At 44.0% G+C, this 18641-nt stretch overlaps 1 protein-coding gene across 1 annotated transcript in view; it reads left to right on the forward strand.

Annotated features, from left to right (window-relative positions):
* Window positions 1-18641, forward strand: part of map3k22 (mitogen-activated protein kinase kinase kinase 22) — a 46830-nt gene that overhangs the window by 26475 nt on the left and 1714 nt on the right. The window lies entirely within an intron of this gene.

Consider the following 18641-nt stretch of genomic DNA (forward strand, 5'->3'; position numbering starts at 1 on the left):
GTAAAGAGGTATGTGACTGTAGGTGGAGGTATGTGACTGTAGGTGGAGGTAAAGGGGTATGGGACTGTAGGTGGAGGTAAAGAGGTATGTGACTGTAGGTGGAGGTATGTGACTGTAGGTGGAGGTATGTGACTGTAGGTGGAGGTATGTGACTGTAGGTGGAGGTATGTGACTGTAGGTGGAGGTATGGGACTGTAGGTGGAGGTATGGGACTGTAGGTGGAGGTATGGGACTGTAGGTGGAGGTATGTGACTGTAGGTGGAGGTATGTGACTGTAGGTGGAGGTATGTGACTGTAGGTGGAGGTATGTGACTGTAGGTGGAGGTATGTGACTGTAGGTGGAGGTAAAGAGGTATGTGACTGTAGGTGGAGGTATGTGACTGTAGGTGGAGGTATGTGACTGTAGGTGGAGGTATGTGACTGTAGGTGGAGGTAAAGAGGTATGTGACTGTAGGTGGAGGTAAAGAGGTATGTGACTGTAGGTGGAGGTAAAGAGGTATGTGACTGTAGGTGGAGGTAAAGAGGTATGTGACTGTAGGTGGAGGTAAAGAGGTATGTGACTGTAGGTGGAGGTAAAGAGGTATGTGACTGTAGGTGGAGGTATGGGACTGTAGGTGGAGGTAAAGAGGTATGTGACTGTAGGTGGAGGTAAAGAGGTATGTGACTGTAGGTGGAGGTAAAGAGGTATGTGACTGTAGGTGGAGGTATGTGACTGTAGGTGGAGGTATGTGACTGTAGGTGGAGGTATGGGACTGTAGGTGGAGGTATGGGACTGTAGGTGGAGGTATGGGACTGTAGGTGGAGGTATGGGACTGTAGGTGGAGGTATGGGACTGTAGGTGGAGGTATGTGACTGTAGGTGGAGGTATGTGACTGTAGGTGGAGGTATGTGACTGTAGGTGGAGGTATGTGACTGTAGGTGGAGGTATGTGACTGTAGGTGGAGGTATGTGACTGTAGGTGGAGGTATGTGACTGTAGGTGGAGGTAAAGAGGTATGTGACTGTAGGTGGAGGTATGTGACTGTAGGTGGAGGTAAAGAGGTATGTGACTGTAGGTGGAGGTAAAGAGGTATGTGACTGTAGGTGGAGGTAAAGAGGTATGTGACTGTAGGTGGAGGTATGGGACTGTAGGTGGAGGTAAAGAGGTATGTGACTGTAGGTGGAGGTATAGAGGTATGTGACTGTAGGTGGAGGTATGTGACTGTAGGTGGAGGTATAGAGGTATGTGACTGTAGGTGGAGGTATAGAGGTATGTGACTGTAGGTGGAGGTATGTGACTGTAGGTGGAGGTATAGAGGTATGTGACTGTAGGTGGAGGTATGTGACTGTAGGTGGAGGTAGAGAGGTATGGGACTGTAGGTGGAGGTATGGGACTGTAGGTGGAGGTATGGGACTGTAGGTGGAGGTATGGGACTGTAGGTGGAGGTATGTGGAGGTAAAGAGGTATGTGACTGTAGGTGGAGGTAAAGAGGTATGTGACTGTAGGTGGAGGTATGTGACTGTAGGTGGAGGTATGTGACTGTAGGTGGAGGTAGAGAGGTATGGGACTGTAGGTGGAGGTATGGGACTGTAGGTGGAGGTATGGGACTGTAGGTGGAGGTATGGGACTGTAGGTGGAGGTATGTGACTGTAGGTGGAGGTATGTGGAGGTAAAGAGGTATGTGACTGTAGGTGGAGGTAAAGAGGTATGGGACTGTAGGTGGAGGTAAAGAGGTATGTGACTGTAGGTGGAGGTATGTGACTGTAGGTGGAGGTATGTGACTGTAGGTGGAGGTATGTGACTGTAGGTGGAGGTATGGGACTGTAGGTGGAGGTAGAGAGGTATGGGACTGTAGGTGGAGGTAAAGAGGTATGTGACTGTAGGTGGAGGTAAAGAGGTATGTGACTGTAGGTGGAGGTATGTGACTGTAGGTGGAGGTATGTGACTGTAGGTGGAGGTATGGGACTGTAGGTGGAGGTAGAGAGGTATGGGACTGTAGGTGGAGGTAAAGAGGTATGTGACTGTAGGTGGAGGTAAAGAGGTATGTGACTGTAGGTGGAGGTATGTGACTGTAGGTGGAGGTATGTGACTGTAGGTGGAGGTAGAGAGGTATGGGACTGTAGGTGGAGGTATGGGACTGTAGGTGGAGGTATGGGACTGTAGGTGGAGGTATGGGACTGTAGGTGGAGGTATGTGGAGGTAAAGAGGTATGTGACTGTAGGTGGAGGTAAAGAGGTATGGGACTGTAGGTGGAGGTAAAGAGGTATGTGACTGTAGGTGGAGGTATAGAGGTATAGAGGTATGTGACTGTAGGTGGAGGTATAGAGGTATGTGACTGTAGGTGGAGGTAAAGAGGTATGTGACTGTAGGTGGAGGTATGTGACTGTAGGTGGAGGTATGTGACTGTAGGTGGAGGTATGTGACTGTAGGTGGAGGTATGTGACTGTAGGTGGAGGTATGTGACTGTAGGTGGAGGTATGTGACTGTAGGTGGAGGTATGTGACTGTAGGTGGAGGTATGTGACTGTAGGTGGAGGTATGTGACTGTAGGTGGAGGTATGTGACTGTAGGTGGAGGTATGTGACTGTAGGTGGAGGTATGTGACTGTAGGTGGAGGTATGTGACTGTAGGTGGAGGTATGTGACTGTAGGTGGAGGTATGTGACTGTAGGTGGTATAGAGGTGTGTGACTGTAGGTGGAGGTGTGTGACTGTAGGTGGAGGTGTGTGACTGTAGGTGGAGGTGTGTGACTGTAGGTGGAGGTGTGTGACTGTAGGTGGAGGTATGTGACTGTAGGTGGAGGTAAAGAGGTATGTGACTGTAGGTGGAGGTAAAGAGGTATGTGACTGTAGGTGGAGGTATAGAGGTATGTGACTGTAGGTGGAGGTATGGGACTGTAGGTGGAGGTAAAGAGGTATGTGACTGTAGGTGGAGGTATGGGACTGTAGGTGGAGGTAAAGAGGTATGGGACTGTAGGTGGAGGTAAAGAGGTATGGGACTGTAGATGGAGGTAAAGAGGTATGGGACTGTAGGTGGAGGTAAAGAGGTATGGGACTGTAGGTGGAGGTAAAGAGGTATGTGACTGTAGGTGGAGGTATAGAGGTATGTGACTGTAGGTGGAGGTAAAGAGGTATGTGACTGTAGGTGGAGGTAAAGAGGTATGTGACTAGGTGGAGGTATAGAGGTATGGGACTGTAGATGGAGGTATAGAGGTATGTGACTGTAGATGGAGGTATAGAGGTATGTGACTGTAGGTGGAGGTAAAGAGGTATGTGACTGTAGGTGGAGGTATGTGACTGTAGGTGGAGGTATGTGACTGTAGGTGGAGGTATGTGACTGTAGATGGAGGTAAAGAGGTATGTGACTGTAGGTGGAGGTATGTGACTGTAGGTGGAGGTATGTGACTGTAGGTGGAGGTAAAGAGGTATGTGACTGTAGATGGAGGTATGTGACTGTAGGTGGAGGTAAAGAGGTATGTGACTGTAGGTGGAGGTATGTGACTGTAGGTGGAGGTATGTGACTGTAGGTGGAGGTATGTGACTGTAGGTGGAGGTATGTGACTGTAGGTGGAGGTATGTGACTGTAGGTGGAGGTATAGAGGTATGTGACTGTAGGTGGAGGTATGTGACTGTAGGTGGAGGTATGTGACTGTAGGTAGAGGTATAGAGGTATGTGACTGTAGGTGGAGGTAAAGAGGTATGTGACTGTAGGTGGAGGTAAAGAGGTATGTGACTGTAGGTGGAGGTAAAGAGGTATGTGACTGTAGGTGGAGGTAAAGAGGTATGTGACTGTAGGTGGAGGTAAAGAGGTATGTGACTAGGTGGAGGTATAGAGGTATGGGACTGTAGATGGAGGTATAGAGGTATGTGACTGTAGATGGAGGTATAGAGGTATGTGACTGTAGGTGGAGGTAAAGAGGTATGTGACTGTAGGTGGAGGTATGTGACTGTAGGTGGAGGTATGTGACTGTAGGTGGAGGTATGTGACTGTAGATGGAGGTAAAGAGGTATGTGACTGTAGGTGGAGGTATGTGACTGTAGGTGGAGGTATGTGACTGTAGGTGGAGGTAAAGAGGTATGTGACTGTAGATGGAGGTATGTGACTGTAGGTGGAGGTAAAGAGGTATGTGACTGTAGGTGGAGGTATGTGACTGTAGGTGGAGGTATGTGACTGTAGGTGGAGGTATGTGACTGTAGGTGGAGGTATGTGACTGTAGGTGGAGGTATAGAGGTATGTGACTGTAGGTGGAGGTATGTGACTGTAGGTGGAGGTATGTGACTGTAGGTGGAGGTATGTGACTGTAGGTGGAGGTATGTGACTGTAGGTGGAGGTATGTGACTGTAGGTGGAGGTATGTGACTGTAGGTGGAGGTATAGAGGTATGTGACTGTAGGTGGAGGTATAGAGGTATGTGACTAGGTGGAGGTATAGAGGTATGTGACTAGGTGGAGGTATAGAGGTATGTGACTAGGTGGAGGTATAGAGGTATGTGACTAGGTGGAGGTATAGAGGTATGTGACTAGGTGGAGGTATAGAGGTATGTGACTAGGTGGAGGTATAGAGGTATGTGACTGTAGGTGGAGGTATAGAGGTATGTGACTGTAGGTGGAGGTATAGAGGTATGTGACTGTAGGTGGAGGTATAGAGGTATGTGACTGTAGGTGGAGGTATAGAGGTATGTGACTGTAGGTGGAGGTATGTGACTGTAGGTGGAGGTATGTGACTGTAGGTGGAGGTATGTGACTGTAGGTGGAGGTAAAGAGGTATGTGACTGTAGGTGGAGGTAAAGAGGTATGTGACTGTAGGTAGAGGTATAGAGGTATGTGACTGTAGGTGGAGGTAAAGAGGTATGTGACTGTAGGTGGAGGTAAAGAGGTATGTGACTGTAGGTGGAGGTAAAGAGGTATGTGACTGTAGGTGGAGGTAAAGAGGTATGTGACTGTAGGTGGAGGTAAAGAGGTATGTGACTGTAGGTGGAGGTATAGAGGTATGGGACTGTAGATGGAGGTATAGAGGTATGTGACTGTAGATGGAGGTATAGAGGTATGTGACTGTAGGTGGAGGTAAAGAGGTATGTGACTGTAGGTGGAGGTATGTGACTGTAGGTGGAGGTATGTGACTGTAGGTGGAGGTATGTGACTGTAGATGGAGGTAAAGAGGTATGTGACTGTAGGTGGAGGTATGTGACTGTAGGTGGAGGTATGTGACTGTAGGTGGAGGTATGTGACTGTAGGTGGAGGTAAAGAGGTATGTGACTGTAGGTGGAGGTATGTGACTGTAGGTGGAGGTATGTGACTGTAGGTGGAGGTATGTGACTGTAGGTGGAGGTAAAGAGGTATGTGACTGTAGGTGGAGGTAAAGAGGTATGTGACTGTAGGTGGAGGTAAAGACGTATGTGACTGTAGGTGGAGGTATGTGACTGTAGGTGGAGGTATGTGACTGTAGGTGGAGGTATGTGACTGTAGGTGGAGGTAAAGAGGTATGTGACTGTAGGTGGAGGTATGTGACTGTAGGTGGAGGTAAAGGGGTATGGGACTGTAGGTGGAGGTAAAGAGGTATGTGACTGTAGGTGGAGGTATGTGACTGTAGGTGGAGGTATGTGACTGTAGGTGGAGGTATGTGACTGTAGGTGGAGGTATGTGACTGTAGGTGGAGGTATGGGACTGTAGGTGGAGGTATGGGACTGTAGGTGGAGGTATGGGACTGTAGGTGGAGGTATGTGACTGTAGGTGGAGGTATGTGACTGTAGGTGGAGGTATGTGACTGTAGGTGGAGGTATGTGACTGTAGGTGGAGGTATGTGACTGTAGGTGGAGGTAAAGAGGTATGTGACTGTAGGTGGAGGTATGTGACTGTAGGTGGAGGTATGTGACTGTAGGTGGAGGTAAAGAGGTATGTGACTGTAGGTGGAGGTAAAGAGGTATGTGACTGTAGGTGGAGGTAAAGAGGTATGTGACTGTAGGTGGAGGTAAAGAGGTATGTGACTGTAGGTGGAGGTAAAGAGGTATGTGACTGTAGGTGGAGGTATGGGACTGTAGGTGGAGGTAAAGAGGTATGTGACTGTAGGTGGAGGTAAAGAGGTATGTGACTGTAGGTAGAGGTATAGAGGTATGTGACTGTAGGTGGAGGTAAAGAGGTATGTGACTGTAGGTGGAGGTAAAGAGGTATGTGACTGTAGGTGGAGGTAAAGAGGTATGTGACTGTAGGTGGAGGTAAAGAGGTATGTGACTGTAGGTGGAGGTAAAGAGGTATGTGACTAGGTGGAGGTATAGAGGTATGGGACTGTAGATGGAGGTATAGAGGTATGTGACTGTAGATGGAGGTATAGAGGTATGTGACTGTAGGTGGAGGTAAAGAGGTATGTGACTGTAGGTGGAGGTATGTGACTGTAGGTGGAGGTATGTGACTGTAGGTGGAGGTATGTGACTGTAGATGGAGGTAAAGAGGTATGTGACTGTAGGTGGAGGTATGTGACTGTAGGTGGAGGTATGTGACTGTAGGTGGAGGTAAAGAGGTATGTGACTGTAGATGGAGGTATGTGACTGTAGGTGGAGGTAAAGAGGTATGTGACTGTAGGTGGAGGTATGTGACTGTAGGTGGAGGTATGTGACTGTAGGTGGAGGTATGTGACTGTAGGTGGAGGTATGTGACTGTAGGTGGAGGTATAGAGGTATGTGACTGTAGGTGGAGGTATGTGACTGTAGGTGGAGGTATGTGACTGTAGGTGGAGGTATGTGACTGTAGGTGGAGGTATGTGACTGTAGGTGGAGGTATGTGACTGTAGGTGGAGGTATGTGACTGTAGGTGGAGGTATGTGACTGTAGGTGGAGGTATAGAGGTATGTGACTAGGTGGAGGTATAGAGGTATGTGACTAGGTGGAGGTATAGAGGTATGTGACTAGGTGGAGGTATAGAGGTATGTGACTAGGTGGAGGTATAGAGGTATGTGACTAGGTGGAGGTATAGAGGTATGTGACTGTAGGTGGAGGTATAGAGGTATGTGACTGTAGGTGGAGGTATAGAGGTATGTGACTGTAGGTGGAGGTATAGAGGTATGTGACTGTAGGTGGAGGTATAGAGGTATGTGACTGTAGGTGGAGGTATGTGACTGTAGGTGGAGGTATGTGACTGTAGGTGGAGGTATGTGACTGTAGGTGGAGGTAAAGAGGTATGTGACTGTAGGTGGAGGTAAAGAGGTATGTGACTGTAGGTAGAGGTATAGAGGTATGTGACTGTAGGTGGAGGTAAAGAGGTATGTGACTGTAGGTGGAGGTAAAGAGGTATGTGACTGTAGGTGGAGGTAAAGAGGTATGTGACTGTAGGTGGAGGTAAAGAGGTATGTGACTGTAGGTGGAGGTATAGAGGTATGGGACTGTAGATGGAGGTATAGAGGTATGTGACTGTAGATGGAGGTATAGAGGTATGTGACTGTAGGTGGAGGTAAAGAGGTATGTGACTGTAGGTGGAGGTATGTGACTGTAGGTGGAGGTATGTGACTGTAGGTGGAGGTATGTGACTGTAGATGGAGGTAAAGAGGTATGTGACTGTAGGTGGAGGTATGTGACTGTAGGTGGAGGTATGTGACTGTAGGTGGAGGTATGTGACTGTAGGTGGAGGTATGTGACTGTAGGTGGAGGTAAAGAGGTATGTGACTGTAGGTGGAGGTATGTGACTGTAGGTGGAGGTATGTGACTGTAGGTGGAGGTATGTGACTGTAGGTGGAGGTAAAGAGGTATGTGACTGTAGGTGGAGGTATGTGACTGTAGGTGGAGGTAAAGGGGTATGGGACTGTAGGTGGAGGTAAAGAGGTATGTGACTGTAGGTGGAGGTATGTGACTGTAGGTGGAGGTATGTGACTGTAGGTGGAGGTATGTGACTGTAGGTGGAGGTATGTGACTGTAGGTGGAGGTATGGGACTGTAGGTGGAGGTATGGGACTGTAGGTGGAGGTATGGGACTGTAGGTGGAGGTATGTGACTGTAGGTGGAGGTATGTGACTGTAGGTGGAGGTATGTGACTGTAGGTGGAGGTATGTGACTGTAGGTGGAGGTATGTGACTGTAGGTGGAGGTAAAGAGGTATGTGACTGTAGGTGGAGGTATGTGACTGTAGGTGGAGGTATGTGACTGTAGGTGGAGGTATGTGACTGTAGGTGGAGGTAAAGAGGTATGTGACTGTAGGTGGAGGTAAAGAGGTATGTGACTGTAGGTGGAGGTAAAGAGGTATGTGACTGTAGGTGGAGGTAAAGAGGTATGTGACTGTAGGTGGAGGTAAAGAGGTATGTGACTGTAGGTGGAGGTAAAGAGGTATGTGACTGTAGGTGGAGGTATGGGACTGTAGGTGGAGGTAAAGAGGTATGTGACTGTAGGTGGAGGTAAAGAGGTATGTGACTGTAGGTGGAGGTAAAGAGGTATGTGACTGTAGGTGGAGGTATGTGACTGTAGGTGGAGGTATGTGACTGTAGGTGGAGGTATGGGACTGTAGGTGGAGGTATGGGACTGTAGGTGGAGGTATGGGACTGTAGGTGGAGGTATGGGACTGTAGGTGGAGGTATGGGACTGTAGGTGGAGGTATGTGACTGTAGGTGGAGGTATGTGACTGTAGGTGGAGGTATGTGACTGTAGGTGGAGGTATGTGACTGTAGGTGGAGGTATGTGACTGTAGGTGGAGGTATGTGACTGTAGGTGGAGGTAAAGAGGTATGTGACTGTAGGTGGAGGTATGTGACTGTAGGTGGAGGTAAAGAGGTATGTGACTGTAGGTGGAGGTAAAGAGGTATGTGACTGTAGGTGGAGGTAAAGAGGTATGTGACTGTAGGTGGAGGTATGGGACTGTAGGTGGAGGTAAAGAGGTATGTGACTGTAGGTGGAGGTATAGAGGTATGTGACTGTAGGTGGAGGTATGTGACTGTAGGTGGAGGTATAGAGGTATGTGACTGTAGGTGGAGGTATAGAGGTATGTGACTGTAGGTGGAGGTATGTGACTGTAGGTGGAGGTATAGAGGTATGTGACTGTAGGTGGAGGTATGTGACTGTAGGTGGAGGTAGAGAGGTATGGGACTGTAGGTGGAGGTATGGGACTGTAGGTGGAGGTATGGGACTGTAGGTGGAGGTATGGGACTGTAGGTGGAGGTATGTGGAGGTAAAGAGGTATGTGACTGTAGGTGGAGGTAAAGAGGTATGTGACTGTAGGTGGAGGTATGTGACTGTAGGTGGAGGTATGTGACTGTAGGTGGAGGTAGAGAGGTATGGGACTGTAGGTGGAGGTATGGGACTGTAGGTGGAGGTATGGGACTGTAGGTGGAGGTATGGGACTGTAGGTGGAGGTATGTGACTGTAGGTGGAGGTATGTGGAGGTAAAGAGGTATGTGACTGTAGGTGGAGGTAAAGAGGTATGGGACTGTAGGTGGAGGTAAAGAGGTATGTGACTGTAGGTGGAGGTATGTGACTGTAGGTGGAGGTATGTGACTGTAGGTGGAGGTATGTGACTGTAGGTGGAGGTATGGGACTGTAGGTGGAGGTAGAGAGGTATGGGACTGTAGGTGGAGGTAAAGAGGTATGTGACTGTAGGTGGAGGTAAAGAGGTATGTGACTGTAGGTGGAGGTATGTGACTGTAGGTGGAGGTATGTGACTGTAGGTGGAGGTATGGGACTGTAGGTGGAGGTAGAGAGGTATGGGACTGTAGGTGGAGGTAAAGAGGTATGTGACTGTAGGTGGAGGTAAAGAGGTATGTGACTGTAGGTGGAGGTATGTGACTGTAGGTGGAGGTATGTGACTGTAGGTGGAGGTAGAGAGGTATGGGACTGTAGGTGGAGGTATGGGACTGTAGGTGGAGGTATGGGACTGTAGGTGGAGGTATGGGACTGTAGGTGGAGGTATGTGGAGGTAAAGAGGTATGTGACTGTAGGTGGAGGTAAAGAGGTATGGGACTGTAGGTGGAGGTAAAGAGGTATGTGACTGTAGGTGGAGGTATAGAGGTATAGAGGTATGTGACTGTAGGTGGAGGTATAGAGGTATGTGACTGTAGGTGGAGGTAAAGAGGTATGTGACTGTAGGTGGAGGTATGTGACTGTAGGTGGAGGTATGTGACTGTAGGTGGAGGTATGTGACTGTAGGTGGAGGTATGTGACTGTAGGTGGAGGTATGTGACTGTAGGTGGAGGTATGTGACTGTAGGTGGAGGTATGTGACTGTAGGTGGAGGTATGTGACTGTAGGTGGAGGTATGTGACTGTAGGTGGAGGTATGTGACTGTAGGTGGAGGTATGTGACTGTAGGTGGAGGTATGTGACTGTAGGTGGAGGTATGTGACTGTAGGTGGAGGTGTGTGACTGTAGGTGGAGGTATGTGACTGTAGGTGGAGGTATGTGACTGTAGGTGGTATAGAGGTGTGTGACTGTAGGTGGAGGTGTGTGACTGTAGGTGGAGGTGTGTGACTGTAGGTGGAGGTGTGTGACTGTAGGTGGAGGTGTGTGACTGTAGGTGGAGGTATGTGACTGTAGGTGGAGGTAAAGAGGTATGTGACTGTAGGTGGAGGTAAAGAGGTATGTGACTGTAGGTGGAGGTATAGAGGTATGTGACTGTAGGTGGAGGTATGGGACTGTAGGTGGAGGTAAAGAGGTATGTGACTGTAGGTGGAGGTATGGGACTGTAGGTGGAGGTAAAGAGGTATGGGACTGTAGGTGGAGGTAAAGAGGTATGGGACTGTAGATGGAGGTAAAGAGGTATGGGACTGTAGGTGGAGGTAAAGAGGTATGGGACTGTAGGTGGAGGTAAAGAGGTATGTGACTGTAGGTGGAGGTATAGAGGTATGTGACTGTAGGTGGAGGTATAGAGGTATGTGACTGTAGGTGGAGGTATAGAGGTATTTGACTGTAGGTGGTGGTATAGAGGTATGTGACTGTAGGTGGAGGTATAGAGGTATGTGACTGTAGGTGGAGGTATAGAGGTATGGGACTGTAGGTGGAGGTAAAGAGGTATGTGACTAGGTGGAGGTAGAGAGGTATGGGACTGTAGGTGGAGGTAAAGAGGTAAGTGACTGTAGGTGGAGGTATAGAGGTATGTGACTGTAGGTGGAGGTATAGAGGTATGGGACTGTAGGTGGAGGTATGTGACTAGATGGAGGTAGAGAGGTATGGGACTGTAGGTGGAGGTAAAGAGGTATGTGACTGTAGGTGGAGGTATAGAGGTATGTGACTGTAGGTGGAGGTATAGAGGTATGTGACTGTAGGTGGAGGTATAGAGGTATGTGACTGTAGGTGGAGGTATAGAGGTATGTGACTGTAGGTGGAAGTATAGAGGTATAGAGGTATGTGACTGTAGGTGGAGGTATAGAGGTATGTGACTGTAGGTGGAGGTAAAGAGGTATGTGACTGTAGGTGGAGGTAAAGAGGTATGTGACTGTAGGTGGAGGTATAGAGGTATGGGACTGTAGGTGGAGGTATAGAGGTATGTGACTGTAGGTGGAGGTATGTGACTGTAGGTGGAGGTAGAGAGGTATGGGACTGTAGGTGGAGGTATGGGACTGTAGGTGGAGGTATGGGACTGTAGGTGGAGGTATGGGACTGTAGGTGGAGGTATGGGACTGTAGGTGGAGGTATGGGACTGTAGGTGGAGGTATGTGACTGTAGGTGGAGGTATGTGACTGTAGGTGGAGGTATGTGACTGTAGGTGGAGGTATGTGACTGTAGGTGGAGGTATGTGACTGTAGGTGGAGGTATGTGACTGTAGGTGGAGGTATGTGACTGTAGGTGGAGGTATGTGACTGTAGGTGGAGGTATGTGACTGTAGGTGGAGGTATGTGACTAGGTGGAGGTATAGAGGTGTGTGACTGTAGGTGGAGGTATGTGACTGTAGGTGGAGGTATAGAGGTATGTGACTGTAGGTGGCGGTAAAGAGGTATGTGACTGTAGGTGGAGGTAGAGAGGTATGGGACTGTAGGTGGAGGTAAAGAGGTATGTGACTAGGTGGAGGTAGAGAGGTATGGGACTGTAGGTGGAGGTAAAGAGGTAAGTGACTGTAGGTGGAGGTATAGAGGTATGTGACTGTAGGTGGAGGTATAGAGGTATGGGACTGTAGGTGGAGGTATAGAGGTATGTGACTAGATGGAGGTAGAGAGGTATGGGACTGTAGGTGGAGGTAAAGAGGTAAGTGACTGTAGGTGGAGGTATAGAGGTATGTGACTGTAGGTGGAGGTATAGAGGTATGTGACTGTAGGTGGAGGTATAGAGGTATGTGACTATAGGTGGAGGTATAGAGGTATGTGACTGTAGGTGGAGGTATAGAGGTATGTGACTGTAGGTGGAGGTATAGAGGTATGTGACTGTAGGTGGAGGTATAGAGGTATGTGACTGTAGGTGGAGGTATAGAGGTATGTGACTGTAGGTGGAGGTATAGAGGTATGTGAATGTAGGTGGAGGTATAGAGGTATGTGAATGTAGGTGGAGGTATAGAGGTATGTGAATGTAGGTGGAGGTAAAGAGGTATGGGACTGTAGGTGGAGGTAAATGGGTATGGGACTGTAGGTGGAGGTATAGAGGTATGGGACTGTAGGTGGAGGTATAGAGGTATGGGACTGTAGGTGGAGGTATGGGACTGTAGGTGGAGGTATGGGACTGTAGGTGGAGGTATGGGACTGTAGGTGGAGGTATGGGACTGTAGGTGGAGGTATGGGACTGTAGGTGGAGGTATGGGACTGTAGGTGGAGGTATGGGACTGTAGGTGGAGGTATGGGACTGTAGGTGGAGGTATGGGACTGTAGGTGGAGGTATGGGACTGTAGGTGGAGGTATGGGACTGTAGGTGGAGGTATGGGACTGTAGGTGGAGGTATGGGACTGTAGGTGGAGGTAGAGAGGTATGGGACTGTAGGTGGAGGTAGAGAGGTATGGGACTGTAGGTGGAGGTAGAGAGGTATGGGACTGTAGGTGGAGGTAGAGAGGTATGGGACTGTAGGTGGAGGTAGAGAGGTATGTGACTAGGTGGTGTAGGGGTTCGAGAGTGAATGTCCACATCACCAACGAACAAACATGGTCCAAACACACCAATACAGTTGTGAAGAGGACACGACAAAACCTATTCCCCCTCAGGAGACTGAAAAGATGAGGCATGGGTCCTCAGATCCTCAAAAAGGTTCTACAGCTGCACCATCGAGAGCATCCTGACTGGTTACATCACTGCCTGGTATGGCAACTGCTCATCATCCAACCGTAAGGCACTACAGAAGGTAGTGTGTACAGCCCAGTACATCACTGGGGCCAAGCTTCCTGCCATCCAGGACCTCTATACCAGGTGGTGGTGTGTACAGCCCAGTACATCACTGGGGCCAAGCTTCCTGCCATCCAGGACCTCTATACCATGTGGTGGTGTGTACAGCCCAGTACATCACTGGGGCCAAGCTTCCTGCCATCCAGGACCTCTATACCAGGTGGTGTCAGAGGAAGGCCCAAAAAATTGTCAGACTCCAGTCACCCAAGTCAAAGACTGTTTTCTCTGCTACCGCACGGCAAGCGGTACCGGAGCACCAAGTCTAGGACCAAAAGGCTCCTCAACAGCTTTTACCCCTAAAACATCAGACTGCTGAACAACTAATCAACTGACCACTGGACTATTTACATTGACCCCCCCTCCTCCATTTGTTTAGTACACTGCTGCTACTCTCTGTTTATTAACCATGCATAGTCACTACACCCCTACCTACATATACTCTCTGTTTATTATCTATACATAGTCACTACACCCCTACCTACATATACTCTCTGTTTATTAACCATGCATAGTCACTACACCCCTACCTACATGTACTCTCTGTTTATTAACCATGCATAGTCACTACACCCCTACCTACATATACTCTCTGTTTATTAACCATGCATAGTCACTACACCCCTACCTACATGTACTCTCTGTTTATTATCTATACATAGTCACTACACCCCTACCTACATGTACTCTCTGTTTATTATCTATACATAGTCACTACACCCCTACCTACATATACTCTCTGTTTATTAACCATGCATAGTCACTACACCCCTACCTACATGTACTCTCTGTTTATTAACCATGCATAGTCACTACACCCCTACCTACATATACTCTCTGTTTATTAACCATGCATAGTCACTACACCCCTACCTACATGTACTCTCTGTTTATTATCTATACATAGTCACTACACCCCTACCTACATGTACTCTCTGTTTATTATCTATACATAGTCACTACACCCCTACCTACATATACTCTCTGTTTATTATCTATACATAGTCACTACACCCCTACCTACATATACTCTCTGTTTATTATCTATACATAGTCACTACACCCCTACCTACATATACTCTCTGTTTATTATCTATACATAGTCACTACACCCCTACCTACATGTACTCTCTGTTTATTATCTATACATAGTCACTACACCCCTACCTACATATACTCTCTGTTTATTATCTATACATAGTCACTACACCCCTACCTACATATACTCTCTGTTTATTATCTATACATAGTCACTACACCCCTACCTACATATACTCTCTGTTTATTATCTATACATAGTCACTACACCCCTACCTACATGTACTCTCTGTTTATTATCTATACATAGTCACTACACCCCTACCTACATGTACTCTCTGTTTATTAACCATGCATAGTCACTACACCCCTACCTACATATACTCTCTGTTTATTAACCATGCATAGTCACTACACCCCTACCTACATATACTCTCTGTTTATTAACCATGCATAGTCACTACACCCCTACCTACATATACTCTCTGTTTATTATCTATACATAGTCACTACACCCCTACCTACATATACTCTCTGTTTATTATCTATACATAGTCACTACACCCCTACCTACATATACTCTCTGTTTATTATCTATACATAGTCACTACACCCCTACCTACATGTACTCTCTGTTTATTATCTATACATAGTCACTACACCCCTACCTACATGTACTCTCTGTTTATTAACCATGCATAGTCACTACACCCCTACCTACATATACTCTCTGTTTATTAACCATGCATAGTCACTACCTACATTTACAAATGACCTCGACTAACCTGAACCCCACACATTGAATCGGTACAGGTAACCCCTGTATATAGCCTCATTACTAACCTGATCCCCACACATTGAATCGGTACAGGTAACCCCTGTATATAGCCTCATTACTAACCTGATCCCCACACATTGAATCGGTACAGGTAACCCCTGTATATAGCCTCATTACTAACCTGATCCCCACACATTGAATCGGTACAGGTAACCCCTGTATATAGCCTCATTACTAACCTGAACCCCACACATTGAATCGGTACAGGTAACCCCTGTATAGAGCCTCATTACTAACCTGAACCCCACACATTGAATCGGTACAGGTAACCCCTGTATAGAGCCTCATTACTAACCTGAACCCCACACATTGAATCGGTACAGGTAACCCCTGTATATAGCCTCATTACTAACCTGATCCCCACACATTGAATCGGTACAGGTAACCCCTGTATATAGCCTCATTACTAACCTGAACCCCACACATTGAATCGGTACAGGTAACCCCTGTATATAGCCTCATTACTAACCTGATCCCCACACATTGAATCGGTACAGGTAACCCCTGTATATAGCCTCATTACTAACCTGAACCCCACACATTGAATCGGTACAGGTAACCCCTGTATAGAGCCTCATTACTAACCTGAACCCCACACATTGAATCGGTACAGGTAACCCCTGTATAGAGCCTCATTACTAACCTGAACCCCACACATTGAATCGGTACAGGTAACCCCTGTATATAGCCTCATTACTAACCTGATCCCCACACATTGAATCGGTACAGGTAACCCCTGTATATAGCCTCATTACTAACCTGAACCCCACACATTGAATCGGTACAGGTACCCCCTGTATATAGCGCATGTGACAACGTTTGATTTGTTTTGAGAGATGAGCAAAAGAGAGGCCTCTAAACCTGTGATAGGTCCCTTTGTCTCTGTGTGTCTGTGTGTCTGTGTGTCTGTGTGTCTGTCTGTGCCAGTGTAATGGCAGATCACTTTTTTGTAGCTACTTTCTCTAATTTGTGTGGATATATTATGGTCCATGTGTGAAGAGACTAGTGGTAGTATTATAGTAGTATTATATTATATAGTGGTAGTATTATAGTAGTATTATATTATATAGTGGTAGTATTATAGTAGTATTATATTATATAGTGGTAGTATTATAGTAGTGTTATATTATATAGTGGTAGTATTATAGTAGTGTTATATAGTAGTATTATATTATTTGTAAGTCGCTCTGGATAAGAGCGTCTGCTAAATGACTTAAATGTAAAATATAGTGGTAGTATTATAGTAGTATTATATAGTAGTAGTATTATATTATATAGTGATAGTATTATAGTAGTGTTATAATATATAGTGGTAGTATTATAGTAGTATTATATTATATAGTGGTAGTATTATAGTAGTATTATATTATATAGTGGTAGTATTATAGTAGTATTATATTATATAGTGGTAGTATTATAGTAGTATTATATTTTAGTAGTTTATATTTTATATTTTTAGTAGTTTATATTTTATATTTTAGTAGTATTATATAGTAGTAGTATTACATTATATAGTGGTAGTATTATAATAGTGTTATATAGTAGTAGTATTACATTATGTAGTGGTACTATTATAATAGTGTTATATAGTAGTAGTATTACATTATATAGTGGTAGTATTATAGTAGTGTTATATAGTAGTAGTATTATATTATATAGTGATAGTATTATAGTAGTGTTATATAGTAGTAGTATTATATTATATAGTGGTAGTATTATAGTAGTATTATATAGTAGTAGTATTATATAGTGGTAGTGTTATATAGTAGTAGTATTATATTATATAGTGGTAGTATTATAGTAGTAGTATTATATAGTGGTAGTATTATAGTAGTATTATATTATATAGTGGTAGTATTATAATAGTGTTATATAGTAGTAGTATTACATTATGTAGTGGTAGTATTATAATAGTGTTATATGGTAGTAGTATTACATTATATAGTGGTAGTATTATAGTAGTGTTATATAGTAGTAGTATTATATTATATAGTGATAGTATTATAGTAGTGTTATATAGTAGTAGTATTATATTATATAGTGGTAGTATTATAGTAGTATTATATAGTAGTAGTATTATATTATATAGTGGGAGTGTTATATAGTAGTAGTATTATATTATATAGTGGTAGTATCATAGTAGTATTATATAGTAGTAGTATTATATAGTGGTAGTATTATAGTAGTATTATATTATATAGTGGTAGTATTATAGTAGTATTATATTATATAGTGGTAGTATTATAGTAGTATTATATAGTAGTGGTAGTATTATAGTAGTATTATATAGTAGTAGTATTGTATTATATAGTGGTAGTATTATAGTAGTGTTATATAGTAGTAGTATTATATTATACAGTGGTAGTATTATAGTAGTATTATATTATATAGTGGTAGTATTATAGTAGTGTTATATAGTAGTAGTATTATATTATATAGTGGTAGTATTATAGTAGTGTTATATAGTAGTAGTATTATATTATATAGTGGTAGTATTATAGTAGTATTATATTATATAGTGGTAGTATTATAGTAGTATTATATTATATAGTGGTAGTATTATAGTAGTATTATATTTTATAGTGGTAGTATTATAGTAGTTATATAGTAGTAGTATTATATTATATAGTGGTAGTATTATAGTAGTATTATATTATATAGTGGTAGTATTATAGTAGTATTATATTATATAGTGGTAGTATTATAGTAGTATTATATTATATAGTGGTAGTATTATAGTAGTATTAAAATATATAGTGGTAGTATTATAGTAGTATTATATTATATAGTGGTAGTATTATATCATATAGTGGTAGTATTATAGTAGTATTATATAGTAGTAGTATTGTATTATATAGTGGTAATATTATAGTAGTATTATATAGTAGTAGTATTGTATTATATAGTGGTAGTATTATAGTGGTATATTATATCGTGGGCAGTATTATAGTAGTATTATATAGTAGCAGTAGTATATTATGTAGTGGTGGTATTATAGTAGTAATATATTATATAGTGGTAGTATTATAGTAGTATTATATAGTAGTAGTATTACATTATATAGTGGAGGTATTATAATAGTGTTATAATATATAGTGGTAGTATTATATTTGTATTATATAGTGGTAGTATTATAGTTTTATATAGTGGTAGTATTATAGTTGTTTTATATAGTGGTAGTATTATAGTAGTGTTATATAGTAGTAGTATTATATTATATAGTGGTAGTATTATAATAGTATTATATTATATAGTGGTAGTATTATAATAGTGTTATAATATATAGTGGTAGTATTATAGTAGTATTATATTGTATAGTGGTAGTATTATAATAGTATTATATTATATAGTGGTAGTATTATAACAATATTATATTATATAGTGGTAGTATTATAATAGTATTATATTATATAGTGGCAGTATTATAATAGTGTTATAATATATAGTGGTAGTATTATAGTAGTATTATATTGTATAGTGGTAGTATTATGGTAGTATTATATTATATAGTGGTAGTATTATAGTTGTATTATA

This window comes from Oncorhynchus gorbuscha, linkage group LG07, assembly GCF_021184085.1.
Source record: "Oncorhynchus gorbuscha isolate QuinsamMale2020 ecotype Even-year linkage group LG07, OgorEven_v1.0, whole genome shotgun sequence".
Classification (NCBI taxonomy): Eukaryota; Metazoa; Chordata; class Actinopteri; order Salmoniformes; family Salmonidae; genus Oncorhynchus; species Oncorhynchus gorbuscha.